The following is a 16520-nucleotide window of genomic DNA, read 5'->3' as shown; positions in this document are numbered from 1 at the left end:
GTACTACAAGAAAGCTGTGTAGACACGAGCTGTAACACACCCCCACCTCGCCGTGGGACCTATTTAGAAAGAACGTGTTGAAGCCCGAAAGGCGCAGCACTTCTGTGTCACTCGTATACCAGGTTTCCGTTATCATGACAACGTCGAACTTGAAACTTTCAAAGCTGCGTTTTCTTTTCTTGCAGTTTCACATTCTTTTTTCATTTCCTCGTAGCTTTTGTTGAAGAAATGGCAGCCTTTTTGCATTTCCACATTTTCTTTCCTAGTGGTTTCATATTCGTTTTTTAATTTCCTCGTAGATTTTCTGCATTTCCCTTACTTCTTTTCGAAGTTAACGCTTAAGATCAGCGATCTCGCGTCTTAGGTCAGCAATGTCAGTTTTCATGACCAAAGCAATGCGGGATTATACACAAGAGCACACAATAGCAATGACACTGGGTGGTTGGCACCAGAGGCAACAGAAAAAGTCACTGAGTAAGCGAACAAAGATTACTGCAGAATACTCAAACCTGTGAAATAGGAAGGCGACTATCAGGCGACCGTTCTGTTCTCTGCCTCCGCTGCCAAGTGATGCTGAGGTGGACGGAGTGTTCTTTTAAAGGATCCACTTCGTCACGAAAGCCACACGTGGTCCAGGAAACAGGGGGTGTGGCGAGGCGATGTGGCGAGGGGGTGTGGCGAGTCGACCCGCTAACCCGCACTAATCGACTTCAATACATTCACCTCTTAAGTTTAAGGTTAAGCAGATTCGAGATAACACAAAAATGCTATCAAATATACTTTAAAAGTGGAAATTAGGATTCCCCATTTTTTAAAATCTCATGTTCTCTTATAGCAGTAACCGAAAGACACAACGGCACTGTATACAAGAAAAAGTTACGTTAATTTTGAATACTGCTAGTGTTTGTGTCTCAATGCTGTTTGTATATAACTGCCCATTCAAACTATAAGTGGAAGATATGGATGTATTGTTGATGGTGTCCCTGAAGGCCTTCACAAGCGGACAGGGATGCATGCGAATTAACAAGACATTAAAAACTTTACGCGATTTTAAACACCATGTAGAGAAACCATGAAGAATATTCCATGATATGTTGCCTCGTAATATGCGTTATAACTTAAGTTATTCTAAACGTAAAAGATAATTGGGAGAGATGGGCAGTGCCTAACGCAAAGTGATAGTATATACGGACAACTTTACATTAAATTGAGCGAAATAATTAGAAGAGAACATGATGGGCCTTGGGAACTACAGACTACGCAAAATATTTCATGGTTCTGTCTGGGGAGTGGCACAATATCTTCAGACGCAAGGTAAGGTACCGAACTGGAAAACTAGAAATCACATTTTTGAAGCCCCGGAACCGGTTCGGAACGGTTCCTTCGATTCGTTCCGGTTCGGGTTCAGTTCCAAAATGGCGGAAAAAATACGGTTCCGGTTCAGTTCCGGTTCCGGGCAAAAATTCGGGTTCGGTTCCGGTTTTCGGTTCGGTTCCGGTTCCGGTTCGACACCCTGCCCTCAACAATATTCAGCAAGCTACCCGGAGGCAGCTCCAAACTAATAAACTCTACGCCACCTCAAAATTACTATCGATTTACTCGGAGCTAGCCAACCCTACTGCCCCCTACGCAAATTCGAAAGCGGAGACTTAGTTCATATATTGTATGGCTGCCCGGAGGATCCCCCTCCTAACGGTCTCTAATTACTAAGTTCAGAGCAGTGGGAGGGCGCGGTGCTGAGCATCGACCGTCGATGCAAGTTTGGGCCGGGACAAGAGCTCTGGAGGTTGCTGGAAAGCATGGTCTTCTCGATACCCCGAGTGACCAATAACCCGCCATCTCTCGCCTTTTTGGGACGAAATTCGTTTAATTCTAACATTTATTAAGCCGGCCAATACACAAAACACCTTTGCCCTGCCACAGAAGTATAACAGGTTAAGAAAAATCGAATCTTAAAATTTCATTACTCAAGATAATTGTCAAAATAATATATTACGCAGGATAATATTACGCAATATAATTGTCAAAAACCGACTGTTTCGTTATTTGAGCGTTGATTTTGTGTTGATGTACAATGCTTGTATTGTCGCGGCGAGAACTGTACCTGAAAGCTCAAAGCGTATATATGTTTTACTACGCGCGGTCTGGACGAACTCGCTTGGTCTGTGCTACTGGAGAGTATAGGCGTGTACAATACGGCCACAGAGATTATCCAAGGATGTCGCACGGGGCAGCTGGTCATTATGACGGGCAGTGCAGCCGGCAGAGCCCTCCTAGACAACCTACGCATTGGCTACCTACAAGAGCGCGAGCCAAAATCACTCATCGAAACCATGACGAGAGAGAACATCATTATTCGACCATTCCCCGAAGCATGCACCCCAAATATCATTTCCAAAGAAGGGTGCAACGAGCCCGTGCATTAACAGCAAAATGCCCCATTGACGGAGGCACGTGGTATGTTGATGCAGCGGAGTATAGTCACGTGGACGCTTTTGCCTTGACGGTAATTCACTCACCCGATTCTCGTAGAATTATCGTAGAAATGTTCTTTTGTGATGTCCAATTTCCCTGACCTGTATATCTCTAAGGGCGTTTTAGCCTCCGTTTTAATGCGTAGCATTCCTTGCTGAGTACCCCCCCCCCTCCCCCAACCAGGACCGTGTAAGGCCCTGCATTTCCACAAAAATGCTGATGTCGCGGAAGTGCCACCTGTAGTCGCTACAATGGCGTAAATAAAGACAACTTTTCACCCAAAATTTTCAAAAACCAAAAATAAAAAATAAAAAAATACGGCATATGGCGAAACGTTCACGCCCTGCATTTCAACAATAATGCGAATTTCGCGAAAGATCCGCCTTTAATCGTTATATTAGCGTAAATGGAGGTACTTGATTGAACGAAATCTTGAAAAACTAAAAAATTAAGAAAAATATAAAATATTTACAGAAAATTTCAAAACGTATAACACAATGCATTTCCACAATATTGCAGATATCCCGAAATTTCCACCTGTAATCGCTATAATAACGTAAATGGAGATAATTGGTCGAACAAAATTAAAATAAAAATAAAAATAAGGAAAGTATAAAATAATCGTGAAAACTGGCGAACCGTGTAACGCCCTGCATTTCCACAATATTGCAGATATCAGGAAAGTTCCAAATGTAATCGTTAGAATAACGTAAATGAGGATAATTGGTCGAACGAAATATTGAAAAACTAAAAAATAAGAAAAATATTAAAAAATTACAGAAAATGTCAAAACGTACACCGCGTTGTATTTTCACAATAATGCAGATAACGCGAAATTTCCACTTGTAATCATTATAAATAGCGTAAATGGAGATGCTTGGTCGAACGAAATTATTAAAAACTAAAAAATACGAAAAATATAAAAAATTACTTAAAACGTCACAAAGTATAGCGCCCTGCATATCCACAATAATGGAGAATTCGGAAAGTTAAAATGTAATCGTTATAATAACGTAAATGTAGATAAATGGTCGAACGAAATTTTGAAAAAACAAAAATAAGGAAAATATTTAACTAATTACGGAAAATGTCAAAGCGTATAACGCATGGCATTTCCACAATAATGCAGATATTGCGAAAAATCCACCTGTAATCGCTATAATAGCGTAAATGGAGATAATGGGCCGAACGAATTTTTGAACAAATAAAAAAATAAGAAAAATATAAAATAATTACGAAAACTAGCGAACCGTGTAACGCCCTGCAAATCCGCAATAATGGAGATTTCGGGAAACTTCCAAATGTAATCGTTATAATAGGGCAAATGGAGATAATCGGCAGAACAAAATTTTGAAAAACTAAGAAATGAGAAAAATATTAAGAAATTACGGAAAATGTCAAAACGTATAACGCATGACATTTCCACATTAATGCAGATTTCGCGAAAGTTGTGTAATCGTTATAATAGCGCAAATGGAGATTGGTCGAATGAAATTTTGAGAAACTCAATATTAAGAAAAACAAAATAATTTCGAAAGAAATGCGGTTGATCCCGCTTTCATAACAATCAGTAAAACACGAAAGTAAAATGTTCCTTCACCGGATCAGTTGAATATTTATGCTGCATTGATATGAACTTGCACATCGCTATTTATATTTCGTCGGTACGGCAACGTCAGACGCATCAACATTAGACACTGCATTGCATGCGCTGGAGCACTGCGTAAACACGAATGAAACCACAGGAGCTCGCAAACCATGCAAAGTAACCAACTACTCCGTGACCTATGCATTGAAAAGTGTTCTTAGAGTCCTAGGCCAGCAGACTGGGCATCCAGCAAGACAGCTAAGTGTATATTTCTTGGGGACACAGGCTAGGTTATTTATTCTCCAGCCCATTCCGGGCGGGCCCAAGGCAACTCAGGCGCCCCGCTTTTACACCAAGTTAATGGCAGCATACAGGAAACTAACCGCACATAACTTACAATGGGAAATAGAAGATATGAGGAATGTAGAACAGGCTCAGAAACTTGATGAGACAACCCCTGACAACCTAGATGAGAAACAAAAGAACATCCCCTGGCGCACGTTGATCTGATTGATTGATTGTAGGGTTTAACGCGCCGACGCAACGCAGGCGATGAGGCGCGCCGTAGTGGAGGGCTCCGGATTAATTTTGACCACCTGGGGATCTTTATCGTGCGCCGAAATCTCGTACACACGGGCGTTTTTGCTTTTCGCCTCCATCAGAACAGCGACCGCCGCGGCCGGGAATCGAACCCGCGACCTCGTGCTCAGCAGCGCAACGCCTTAGCCACTGAGCCACCGCGGCGGGTGCGCACGTTGATCTACGCAAATGTACCGGGCGAAGCCCAAGACGCGACATGAAAATACGGATGGTCAGTCTTGCCGACGAGAACTGTCTTGAGGAGATGAGGCACAACAACAACAGACAAGTGTGTACACTGCAATCAGAGGGAGACAAATGAACATGCAATGATCCAATGCACAGTGGCCAAAACACTCTGGCTTATAGTGAGCAGGGCATACAGACAACTTCGCATCCGGGACTTCCTGGAAGGCAGAAGATGCCCGACAAACCCGTCAGCAGTACTCATTATAACGATTGGTCTTTATGTGTTGTGGATAAACAGGTACACCGCCGTCAAACAATCGCGTCCCCGACGAAACCAGTGGAACATACTCAGCCACATGTACACGAAACTAGCAAAAAAATCTGGAAGCAGAGTTCTTTTTCTTGAGGGAAGAAGAGTTCCTGAGAAAATGGTCTTGTCCTTTCACTGAGGTCCAAAATGGGCGAGTGCACCTTAGTTGCACTCCAATCTACGGGTTACGTTTCATGGGAACACAAGGGGAGGCTTGTAAAAGCAAATGCACCTGAGTTGCACTCCTAAAATGCACGGGTTACGTTTTACGGGAACATAAGGCGAGGCTATGCACCTGAGTTGCACTCCAACAATGCACGGGTTACGTTTTACGGTAACATATAAGGGGAGGCTTGTAAAAGGCGCAGGCATCTCGGGCAGGGAGCCTTCCCTCCCGTACCCGGGTACTTGACACCTCACTATACTGGAAAGTGCGCGTGTTCACAGATGTAAGCCACGTACTTGTGTGTTCGCAGGTGTAAGCCATGCATCGCGGATGTAAACCGCGTGCTTGTGTCAGTACTGCCAACGCCAGTTCCAATTGAATTCTGGAAATAGTGGTTATCTTTTAGGTAATCAATAAGTTTTGGTACCCCCAAATGAAAAAGGTGGGCTAAATAAGCGTATGGGGTAAAGCTAACAAACCACGAATGCTTTGTATTTGTGTATGTCGCAAGGCAAGAATGCTTGTATCTGTGTATGTCGTAAGGTAGAAACAAGTGCAAATACCCTGTGTAGATAAAATATCTTGTGTATAGGGAGCGGGTGCCTGGGGGGAATGGTTTCCCCCCAGGACACTGGCTGCCCTATTAGCACAAAATCCATGGGCCAAGTGTACGCCATTTGTATCTGTGTTCATACAGTGATAGCTCTTGCCTCATTTCGTGGGAAGTATTTGTTCAGTTAACAGCAAGGAGCGACGTTGTCCTGGAATGTAACGGAAGGACCAAATGTGTGTATGTGGGAAAGTGCAACCACGAGTGTTTTGTACCTTCCCTTGTAACAGGATCAAAATAAAAATTATTTTTTAAACCGAACGGGTTGCCAGCGAACCTTTTGGTGAACTCACGGTCCGCTGCTGCGAAAGAGCATGATTTGCGGGGCTGTCTTGAGGGTGTGCTTGGCGAGCGACGATGTGCTGGCACGTCGTTTTGGCAAATGTGCGACCACAGCGTTCCTGCTCCGTGGAGTGTACGGCAGACGGCCGCGTTGCGACGAGCTCAGCTAGCGCCAACTGTTGGCGCTGATTAGCACCGCGATGCACTACTTCGTTTCACCTCTGTTAGACGGCAGCGCCATCTAAATGGGGGTTATAAGAAGGATATATGGCTCGTTCATACAGCCGTCTGTGCTTCAGCTCATATCGCTGTGGGTAAGGAGTCTGGCACCCCCCGAAGCGCGACAAAGGCTCGAATCCTGGCGCAGCCACATCAATGGAAATTTTCTGACGATGTCATTGCCGTGACGGATATGACGTCAGTCAGATCTTCGTGGATTCCGGCATAAAACACCTTCGGGTTAAAACGGGTAACCGTGTAACGCTCTGCATTTTCGTAATAATGCACATTCCAGAAAGTTCCACCTGTAGTCGTTATAGTAGCGTAAATGTAGATATTTGGTTGAACAAAATTTTGAAAAAAAAACACAAAAATATAAAAAAAGCAGGAAAATAGCAAACCGTATAACGACCTGCATTTCAACAATATTGTAGATATTGCGGAATTTCCACCTATAATTTTTGTATTAGCGTAACTCAGATAATTGGTACAAAAATATGGAAACACCAAAAATAAGGAAAATATAAAAAATTACGGCAAATGTCTAACCATGCAAAGCCCTGCATTTCCACAGTAATGCAGATTTCCCGGAATTTCCAAACGTAGTCACTAGAACAGTGTAGGTGGGCATAATTTGTGGAACGAAATTTCAAAAACGAAAAAATAAGAAAAATATCAAGCAATTATGAAAAATGGCAATCCGTATAACTCCCTGCATCGCCTGATTAACTAAGGTTTCGAGAATTTTCCACTTGGAATCGTTATAATAGCGTAAATGGAGATAATTGGTAGGACTTAGAAAAAGCAAAAAACTTTGTAAAAGCTCACACCCAAAACAAGCGGCATAAGTATGATACGCAGTAGTAGATAATTTTCTGAATTTCTGCAGAAATTTTTTTATCCATTTATTCGTCTCTATCTGCCTTGCTTCTTTTTGAGTTACCGTGGCTGTCCTTGATTCTCGACTATTTATCGTTAGCCGTCTAGTTTTCCTTAACCACTGGTTGTCCACACTTTTCATGCATACGTACAGGTCCGCGCAGAAGTAAACGGAGCACGGGAGCGGTGGCCGAACTGCATCGCTGCGCCGCGTATGGGCGCCGACGGGAACCATGGAGCGCCGGTCGAAGAGTGTGTTCGCACTACCCCCGCCGCCCTATCTGATATGTTTAATCGCCGCTCTGCTGGCGTGTCATGCTCGGCGAGACGGTCTTCAAAAGGCAGCGCTGGGCTATAGAGGGGCGCTGGTTGCATTGCCGCTGGCAGGCATCAGCGGCGACCGAATCCGCTGCTCATGAGCTGGACGAAGCTGCGCGCGCCCGAAAACGTGCCTTGTTGCGCGCCGTAAAGGGCGGCATAAAATTGTAGGCCGCTGCGGTTCGGGATAGCATGTCATTGCGATATAATTAATTGTAATCCGGCAACAAAATTTCCTTGTACAATATAGTAAGCACATTCACAGACATTTTCCTTGTTCGTAAAAAAATCTCGCTTACAAGATTTTTTCTTTAATTTTGGGTTTGTCCAATGTTATTGCTGCCGGTCAGACCTGGTGTATTCTGAAGAAAGGAAAATAAAAAAAATGTCCATGCGGTGGAAATTCTGTATTAGAGAATGACGTAAAGAATAGGTACTATCGTTGTTTGCTATTACAGCGGGCCTCATACGGCGCATATTTTGCTGTCGCATTAACCTTTTCACTCCCATTGACGAGGATAGCCGTCATAAGATTTTGTACCAAATTAACCGATTAACAGTATCGTCGCCATCGGCCATGACCACTAAACTCGTCCTCGGTCATTTTGGGGCCTTAACAGCGCTTTTTTGCAAGACATTGAGGCCATGCGGTGAAGCCATCTTTCAATTCAATGCAGAGTTTTATTTAAATCTGCAACACTTTCTTAAATAATATAAGGTGCTCGTTAAAAATAACAACGTCGGTTTTAATGCGACAACAAAATATGCGCCGTATGAGGCCCGCTGTAATAGCGGGCAACGGTTGTACCTATTCTTTACGGTGTTCTCCAGTACAAAACTTTTACCGCTTGAAAATTTTTATTTTCCTTTCTTCAGAACACACCAGGACTGACCGGCTGCAATAACTTGGGACAAACCCAAAATTAAAGAAGAAATCTCGTAAACTAGATTTTTTTTCCAAACAAGGAAAATATCTGTGAATGTGCTTTCTATATTGTACATGGCAATTTTGTTGCCGGCTTACAATTTATTACATCGCAATGACATGCTATTCCAAACACAGCGGCCTCCAATTTTATGCCGCACTTTACGGCGCGCAACAAGGCACGTTTTCGGGCGCGCGCAGCTTCGTCCAGCTCATGAGCAGCGGATTCGGTCGCCGCTGATGCCTGCCAGCGGCAATGCAACCAGCACCCCTCTATATCCCAGCGCTGCCTATTGAAGACCGTCTCGCCGAGCATGACACGCCAGCAGAACGGCGATTAAACATATCAGATAGGGCGGCGGGGGCAGTGCGAACACACTCTTTGACTGGCGCTCCATGGTTCCCGTCGGCGCCCATACGCGGCGCAGTGATGCAGTTCGGCCACCGCTCCCGTGCTCCGTTTACTTCTGCGTGGACCTGTACCTAAAAATTCCCCGCATTTCCCCGAAGGGGAGTATGAGGAAGTGCGAAGCACGGGGTGATGCTATGAGGGGGAGTTTGTTGAAGTTTGGTGGCATTTTGCCCGTTAGTTACATTAACACCCCCTCGTGATCACGTTCGGCTTAACACGCCTCGTTTGTCCCTCTGCGGAAATCTTGGTGAATTAACGTGTATGTTCGAGAGGAGGAGCGCACCGCACCGCAGCGCACCGCAGCTGCGAAGCGCCGACCGGAGTGAAGGGAGAGGAGGCGCAGTCACGTGAGAGAATGCAGAACTAGCGGGTTTGTAGTATCACGTGTACACCACGCAATTATCAAGCCGCTATAACGCCGCTGAGTCGCCAACGCACGCCGCTGACGACGTAGTTTGAATGCGTTAAAGATATACGCCTCGAGATTCGCGATCGCTACGCCGCCTGCCGCCGCTTCTCCGCGGCGTTTGCGGGATTAGCGCTGCGTGGCTGATAGGTGGTCATGCAGTGTTTTGGTTTTCTTTCGCTTCTCTTTGCCTTTCCGCGCTCTAAACAACTTGTTATGGTGACGTCTGTAAGCTAACTGCACGTTTAGGGCACTTAAAAAAAACAGCTGCGTCTTGGTAGAGCGCTCTAACGCCAACAAGAGCTACCCGGGGAGGAGGTTCTGCGCGCTTCTTGACCGCTCTTGCGGGCGTCGGCGATGGCAGCAGCATATATCACCGCTGTCACCTTCGAACACGTCAGCACAAGTGAATTCTATTTATTGTCGCCTCGTTTAGACCTGATATTGGCACTGTAAAAGGTTGGTTCGTTTTGCAGCGCGGACAACAAATGCGGCTTGCTTCGAATACGTACGTCGTAGAAAAATATATTTCGGGGATGTGATAACCTAATAGCTGACAAAAACATGTGCCTTTTATGGGAATATAAGCCACGCGAAAATATTAAGTACGGAAAAGAAAATGTTAAGTCAGATGTGTGCCCACTCATGCCCTATAGTAAGAACCAAGGTATATGTTAATGAAACCACGGGAAAATGAATGGTCTGCAAGTAAGGAATAAATAGAATAGTACGGGAATAAAAAAAAAACGAGTGCAGCTTCGGAAATGCTAAAGACATTTGTTTGAGCAAGGTAGTATTCACCAGACCAACTAGATGCGAAATGCACTGATATTTCGCTAGACATGGGCAGGTGGGGGGGGGGGGGGATGAGGAGGAGGACGCTCAACTATCGTTGTTTACAAATGCGGAGCGAAATCAACGAATGAACGTTTTAGTAATCACACACACAAGCTGCGTGTTCACTTTTCGTTTGTTTTTCTCCTTGAAAAACGGCTGATCACTCGGCGGACTCATTTTTTGAAGAATACTGGGTAGGCAGTTCACAAGCGATACGAGGTGTCGTTGGAAGAGTTGATTGATTGATTGCAGGGTTTAACGCGCCGACGCAACCGAGACGATGAGGCACGCCGTAGTGGAGGGCTCCGGATTAATTTTGACCACCTGGAGCCTTAACGCGCGCCGAAATCTCGTACACACGGGCTCGTTGGAAGAGTGTCGTATCTGATAAGGGTCTCTGATTTCGGTTTATGCTAGATTCTGCAGTCTCCCTGTGTCATGACTCATATGACGGTGTTTCGAAGAAGAGTTTGGTCACGGACGCGGATTACTCTTTAAACCCATCTTCGCGCTTCTCGTGGAGGATAAATGTAACAGATGAATCTTTGCGAGCGCTCACCTCGCTCGGGACAAGACGACCCAGCAATAAATTTTTCGTCGTGTGCTGACTCCCGAGTGTAATTTTGCATTATCCATCGTACTTCTTTGGTACAATGTTTGTGAAATTTATGCCGCATTAGCTTGTTCATGGTACTGATCAATATCTGATATGTGATATTGGCAGGCGTAACTTGCGTGCTGTCGGGTATGAGTGCTCCGCTAGATTTTGTAAGTGCACAAAGTCGATTTACATCATAGTGTGTATGGCCGCAACATGACCATCGGAGGAAAGACTGCTTACGGAGACACAGTCACTAAATTTCAGGGCAGCGGAATTGCAATCAGCTGCATGCAAATGCTGGCTTCGGGACGCCGGCCTGTGACACACGCCTGGCGCTCATATAGATCTCACTAATATCGCGTCATAAACGTTTATACTCTCGTGAACATACCACGCTTGCAAACAGAGTGCCTGCTCCACGTTATTCGGTATTTCGAAAGCGGACAAACGGTAAATCGCTGTCTTGAACGAGCCCCAAAAGCAACGGCGACAGGGGGGAGCGGGCCGGGGACTCCCGCGCCTGCTTTTGAAACGGGCCGCTAGGGGGATTTCAGTGGCGCCCCTACAGGCCGCGCTCGAGGCGTATAAGGCGCGTTACTAACATTGATATCAACGTCGCGTCCGTGGCTTAGTCGGTAGAGCTTCGCGCTGCGGCCGCAAAGTCCGCAGATCGAAACCTGGCGCCAGATGCTGTTTTTTTATATAGTGTAGTGGCCTGGCTGGCGCGCCGAGAGAGGGTGTTGCGAGCTGGAGAGTAGTAAAGGGGCTTTAGGAGAGTAGGCGAGGGGGGAGAGGAGGCGCTATGCGAGCGCGACGATTCAGGCTCGCTTAAGAAGTGCATTCGCACTTATTCCTGGCCAATCTCCCACGTGGGTATGTGCCATGTCAGCGGCCAGGCAGCGCGCGCCCATCTCCCCCCGTTGCTAAGGAAGACGAAAAGCGCGCGCACCCGCAGCTGTTGCTATGCGGACGGCGGAAGGTTCGGGGTCGCTTATAAAGTGCATTCGCACTTAAAACTTTAGCTTTCCACCAACGTTGATCCATTGCTCTCAACCTCTTCGTCAGGGCGACTCTCGCCTCTACCAGGCCAGTTAGAAAATTACCTTTGCATTGCGCAAAGACACGCAGTGCTAATGGTAATGTCCCATGGAATCATTAAATTTAAGAAGTCACAATTATAGCGGTTCGGTTACGCGTCCATTTCCTGGTTTGCCTGGTTGTACACCTTTCATACGCCCCATTAAAATGTGGCGTATGAAAGGTGTTTAATTATTTCCACGAAGCGGAAAGCTTAAACACATACGAAGTGTCACCGGTAAGGTTTACAAACTCTTGACTATTCTATCACATACAAATTCTTATGGGACCCCCGATCTCGAGAAATATCTGCGCATTGATGGACGGGCTCCCTCAAAGGTTAAAAGGTTCAGGAAGGCGTAATTCTTGAAACAATAGCTATTTTTTACGCGAAAATAGCGCAAACTGTCATCGCGGCCATAAAAACTGCAGCTTGCATCAGTATGGCAGACGTGTTTCGAGATAAGCCCAAGCTGCGTTTACGCAGCCAGCCATTCTGTGCAGCTCCTTCCTTCGATACATGTGAACTCAGCAAGGTGGGTCACAAAACTGAGAAATCTGGCCTAAAAAATTGTTGTTTTTAAAGAAATTAGCGGAGTTCCGCGGGTTTTGCCAAATCAAGATCGTAGTTGGTTATCCATAACCTGTGCGACAAGCACGAAAATGTTTCAGTAATGTCAGCATATTTTTAGATGCCGTGGTCTCAAGTTTTTGCGGGATTTTAATTCGTGACCTTTTCAGTGCTAAAAGAACTTGAAAAGGGGAGGGCGCCGTGCGAAGCCTTTTCAGTATGACATAGAATATACAGAACTTGAAAATTAAAGAGACCCTGAAACACTTCTTTAAACTTTTTTTTTAAATCTTAAATGCTTGTAGAACGTACTCACCCAACACACCAAGTACTTAGATTAGGTGGTCGCAAAGCACCTCAGCCAAAACTTACTGCGTTATGCCCATCAGATAACTTCTAAAACTGCTCAAAAAATTTTTCTTTCTTTCTCGGTCTTGATGTTCTTCGATGGCTCGAATTACATCACTAAGGCCATGGAGCGGCTCTTGTCCGGTTTTACTTCGCTTGCAGCAATGAACGCTTTTCGATGGCAACTTTTTTAAAAAAGCCACAAAAACAAAACAGAAACGGAAGATGTAGCTGGTGCGACGAGAAAATAAAACAGTGCCACTCCGTGCTGGCGATAACTACAGCTTTCGCAGTGCTTCCAGACGCGAAGGAAAGAGTGAAAGCGTTTATCGAAGGTGTTGCAGGGTCCCTTTAAGGTAGTCAGACTTATCAACTACCACAAATATCAAAGAAATTACCAAATTTCATGGAAGGCATACAGGAAAGAGAAAATTCAAAATAAAAAAAAACTGCCTATAATGATAGGCTTAAAAAATATTTCAATATATGCAAATATACTCGGAAGTATTCAGAATTATGAAAAAAAAACAATTGATTAAACTGAAAAACACCTCTAAACCATTTCTGCCCTCTCGCGAATAAAGTATCCAAATAAAATGGGCCGAGTGGTAAATAATTTCATTAATAAAAAACAAATAAAACTAAAAAAACGAACTTGGAAATCCATGAACTAGCATTCGATAATACGATTTTTAAAAAGTGGGCACCACTTCGGAGATACAGCGTTCCATAAAACGGCTTTCGATAAGCTCTTCGGACCCCGCATGCTTCCCAACAGTTTCAAAAACATGAAGATGGTGCTTTACGAAATTCGTGCAACGCAATATTTAAAAGCCGAAATAAAATCTTCATAAAGGAACGCTTTATTCGTAGAAATGAAAAGTAAACCTACACTTCAGTTGTTCGAGCTAGATGTTAAAATAAAAAGTAAATATCTTTTTATTCTTACCATAGTTACTACACTGGTTAGTGTCGGACAAGCCAAAGGGTAGCAAATGACCTTCTTGAAAAAAATTAGCAGTGGCTTAGCTCGGCTATGCCAGGATATACGTAGCATGAGCTAAGGTTCAGCAGTCCAATCCAATGCAATTCAATCCAATCCAATTTAATCCAGTCAGTCCAGTCCAGTCCGGTCCAGTCCAGTCCAGTCAGTGCTCCTCGCGCATGCGCAGCACGGCTCTTCAGGAGCCACGCTAAATGGCTATCAAGCGGCTCCGGCGCAGCGTCAGATTTGGCTACTGCGCAACGGAGGCTCACAGCTGGGCACGTGCCGGCGCCAGTGCGTCTGCTGCGGCTATGACGTCACTACTCTGGAATGCGCAGACCGGCGAATGCGCAGACCCAATTCTCTACACACCCGTACTCCAATTTGGTTGGATTTCCAATCCAATCCAATCCAATCCAATCCAATCCAATCCAATCCAATCCAATCCAATCCAATACAATTTAATCCTATCCAAATCCAATCCAATCTAACTCAATGCTCCTCGCGTTTCGCAGCACAGCCCTTCGGGGTTCACGCAAAACTGCTCAACCTCGGCCAGTGTAGCTTACGCTGCAAAAATTACCGGCGGGGAGTCAGGAGTTTACGCTGAAGGGACAGGCAGCACAACTTTTTCAGTGAACGCAATTTCATCTTCGCGCCACCCCACGATAAACCAGAGGAGTACGCATCGCATGCCTCCGCGCAGGCTGGGGACTACCCCTTCCGTTACTTTTCCGGACAGGAGAGGTCAACCCCTATCTCGTTCCCGCTGCGAAGAGGTCAGCGGTTGAGGGGAAATGGTAGGGGAAAATTGCAAACCCGTGTAATGAGAAGGCAGATCTTGAAGACGGTGGAAATAACCCGGTTGTTTAGAGAATGGGATTCTGAGACAGGCAGGTTGAGATCGGGTTGAATCGTGGCTCAGCCCAGTGGGCGGTAAGTGACATAAATAAAGCTAATTTAGGGGCCAAGCCCCCTAGAGGCTCTGGATGTCGGCGTCTCATATCGTCGTAGTACCCTGTAGTCACACTACTAAAACAGCGGGAGACTTGTGTTCCAACACCTCGCGCTAGAACGCTTCGTGCTTCAAAGATACGCGACTTTTACAGCAAAGCTGTATACCTCTACCCCCACCCCCCCCGACGGTTTCATCTCCGTGGGCAAAAACTTCAAGGCGCCAAGAATATGCTTATACACTACATGCTTCGCCCCTCCCAAGGGTTCAGGCTAGTGCAGATTTCCCGGGATTTTTCTGCTTTTTAAACGTCATCGGAACATCTGCGCCCTTCCCCTTGTAGTCAGAGGAAGCCATGGCCGCCTTGGACCCTCTCCCGTGTTCATGCCTATGACCACGGCGGAAGAGGCAATATCAGCTAGAAATGTCACTCATCGTAACGGGATCATTCGACGTATTAAGTTGTGTTCAGACTAACGACGCAAAAGCTATATCGTGATCTTTGGACGTACAAAAACGGCGCGTCACAGCTGGCTGAGACGTAAAATGACGTCATTCTTAAAAGTTATTACGACAGTTGCGGGAACAGCCTGAACCCTGCCTTGGTTAAGTGTCGTGTATAGCCACACTACTGCCCACTGCTTCCTACGGGAAGCAGTGGACTTTCTGCAGTAAGGATGCGCGAATTACGGTAAGTGCTCCTTTAAGGTCTGATTTTTGGTTTTGAGAAGGGGTGGGGCCGGCGCGAACGCCTGACCCCCCTACCAAAAATTACATGCCCCACCTACCCCAGTTTGGAGTAGGGGCAAGCTTCAGCCGATCGCAGTGCAATGACCGGCCTCCACTTGGGGCGCCGGCCATATTGACCACCGAACAGCCCGGCACCAGGTAAGTATGCCAGCACGTGCCCTGCTGCCAGACCCCCTTTGCCAAGTCCCAATACGTGGCGCTGGTGGGGCTGGTTCATTTGGTTAAACTAACCTCAAAGCCAGAGAAGAGACTGCGCAACGTAGGGCGGCCGAAAACTCGGTATGCTAGCATCCAAATATCTTTTAACGGAAGTTCTTCCACAGTTAAGCTAGCATGTGTTAGAAATGTTTGGTGTTGTCGGTCTATCCATCCGCAAGCAAAGGCTGGCTGCTAGACGAGCACGTGGTGGTATCGGAGTTGCGGAAAAATTTGAGGGCGATCACGAGACCTGCCGCCACGCTGCGCGTGCTCCGAACGGTGAACACGTTTTCAACACCGCTCTGTGTCTTTGGCCAACCATTTCAGAGAGCCCTAAAGCAAAGTTTTAGTAATCTCATCGAGCGTTATCACCGTCGCGGTAAATTTGATCTACATTTGGCCGCAGCTGCACCGTACCCTTGGCAACACATCACGGGACTCGTCAGGCCCAGCTCCGTCGACGGCCGAGTTCGCCGCTGCAGCCACCGCTGACGGCTTGGCGCATGCGCTCTCTGCAGCTGGTTCGCGCCTGACCACGTGACTCGCCGCGTGCATGCGAGCTTGGCCATGAATGAGAGCGAGGTCGGGCGGTTTTTTTCTGAGCGTTGCGCGGGAACTGGAAGTTCTGAGCCATGGTCGGCAAGCGGTGTCTGACCCATCGCGAATATCGACTGGCGAGCCATTGGGCTCCGAAAACGCTGGAAGCGGGACCACATCCGTAGGCAAAGGCAGGCTTTGGACGAATACTATAATCAAAGGTTAACCTAGTGAAACCAAGACTTACCCACATAAAGCCAAGCTTTCGTTTTTCCTATCCAAGGTTAGCTGAGCTAGCCGCAG

General features: G+C 46.1%; 1 non-coding gene across 1 annotated transcript; it reads right to left on the bottom strand.

The window, feature by feature from the left end:
- Window positions 1–15465: 15465 nt before the first annotated feature.
- On the bottom strand, window positions 15466–15628 carry LOC144171220 (U1 spliceosomal RNA). The gene has a single exon (XR_013322894.1). It is a non-coding gene; the product is annotated as a U1 spliceosomal RNA (small nuclear RNA).
- Window positions 15629–16520: the final 892 nt, after the last annotated feature.

The sequence above is a fragment of the Haemaphysalis longicornis genome, unplaced genomic scaffold (genome assembly GCF_048455015.1).
Source record: "Haemaphysalis longicornis isolate Haplotype H1 unplaced genomic scaffold, Haemaphysalis longicornis Haplotype H1 scaffold_2, whole genome shotgun sequence".
Classification (NCBI taxonomy): domain Eukaryota; kingdom Metazoa; phylum Arthropoda; class Arachnida; order Ixodida; family Ixodidae; genus Haemaphysalis; species Haemaphysalis longicornis.
The sequence above is the reverse complement of the archived record's forward strand: the minus strand, read 5'-3'. Positions and strand labels throughout refer to the sequence as shown.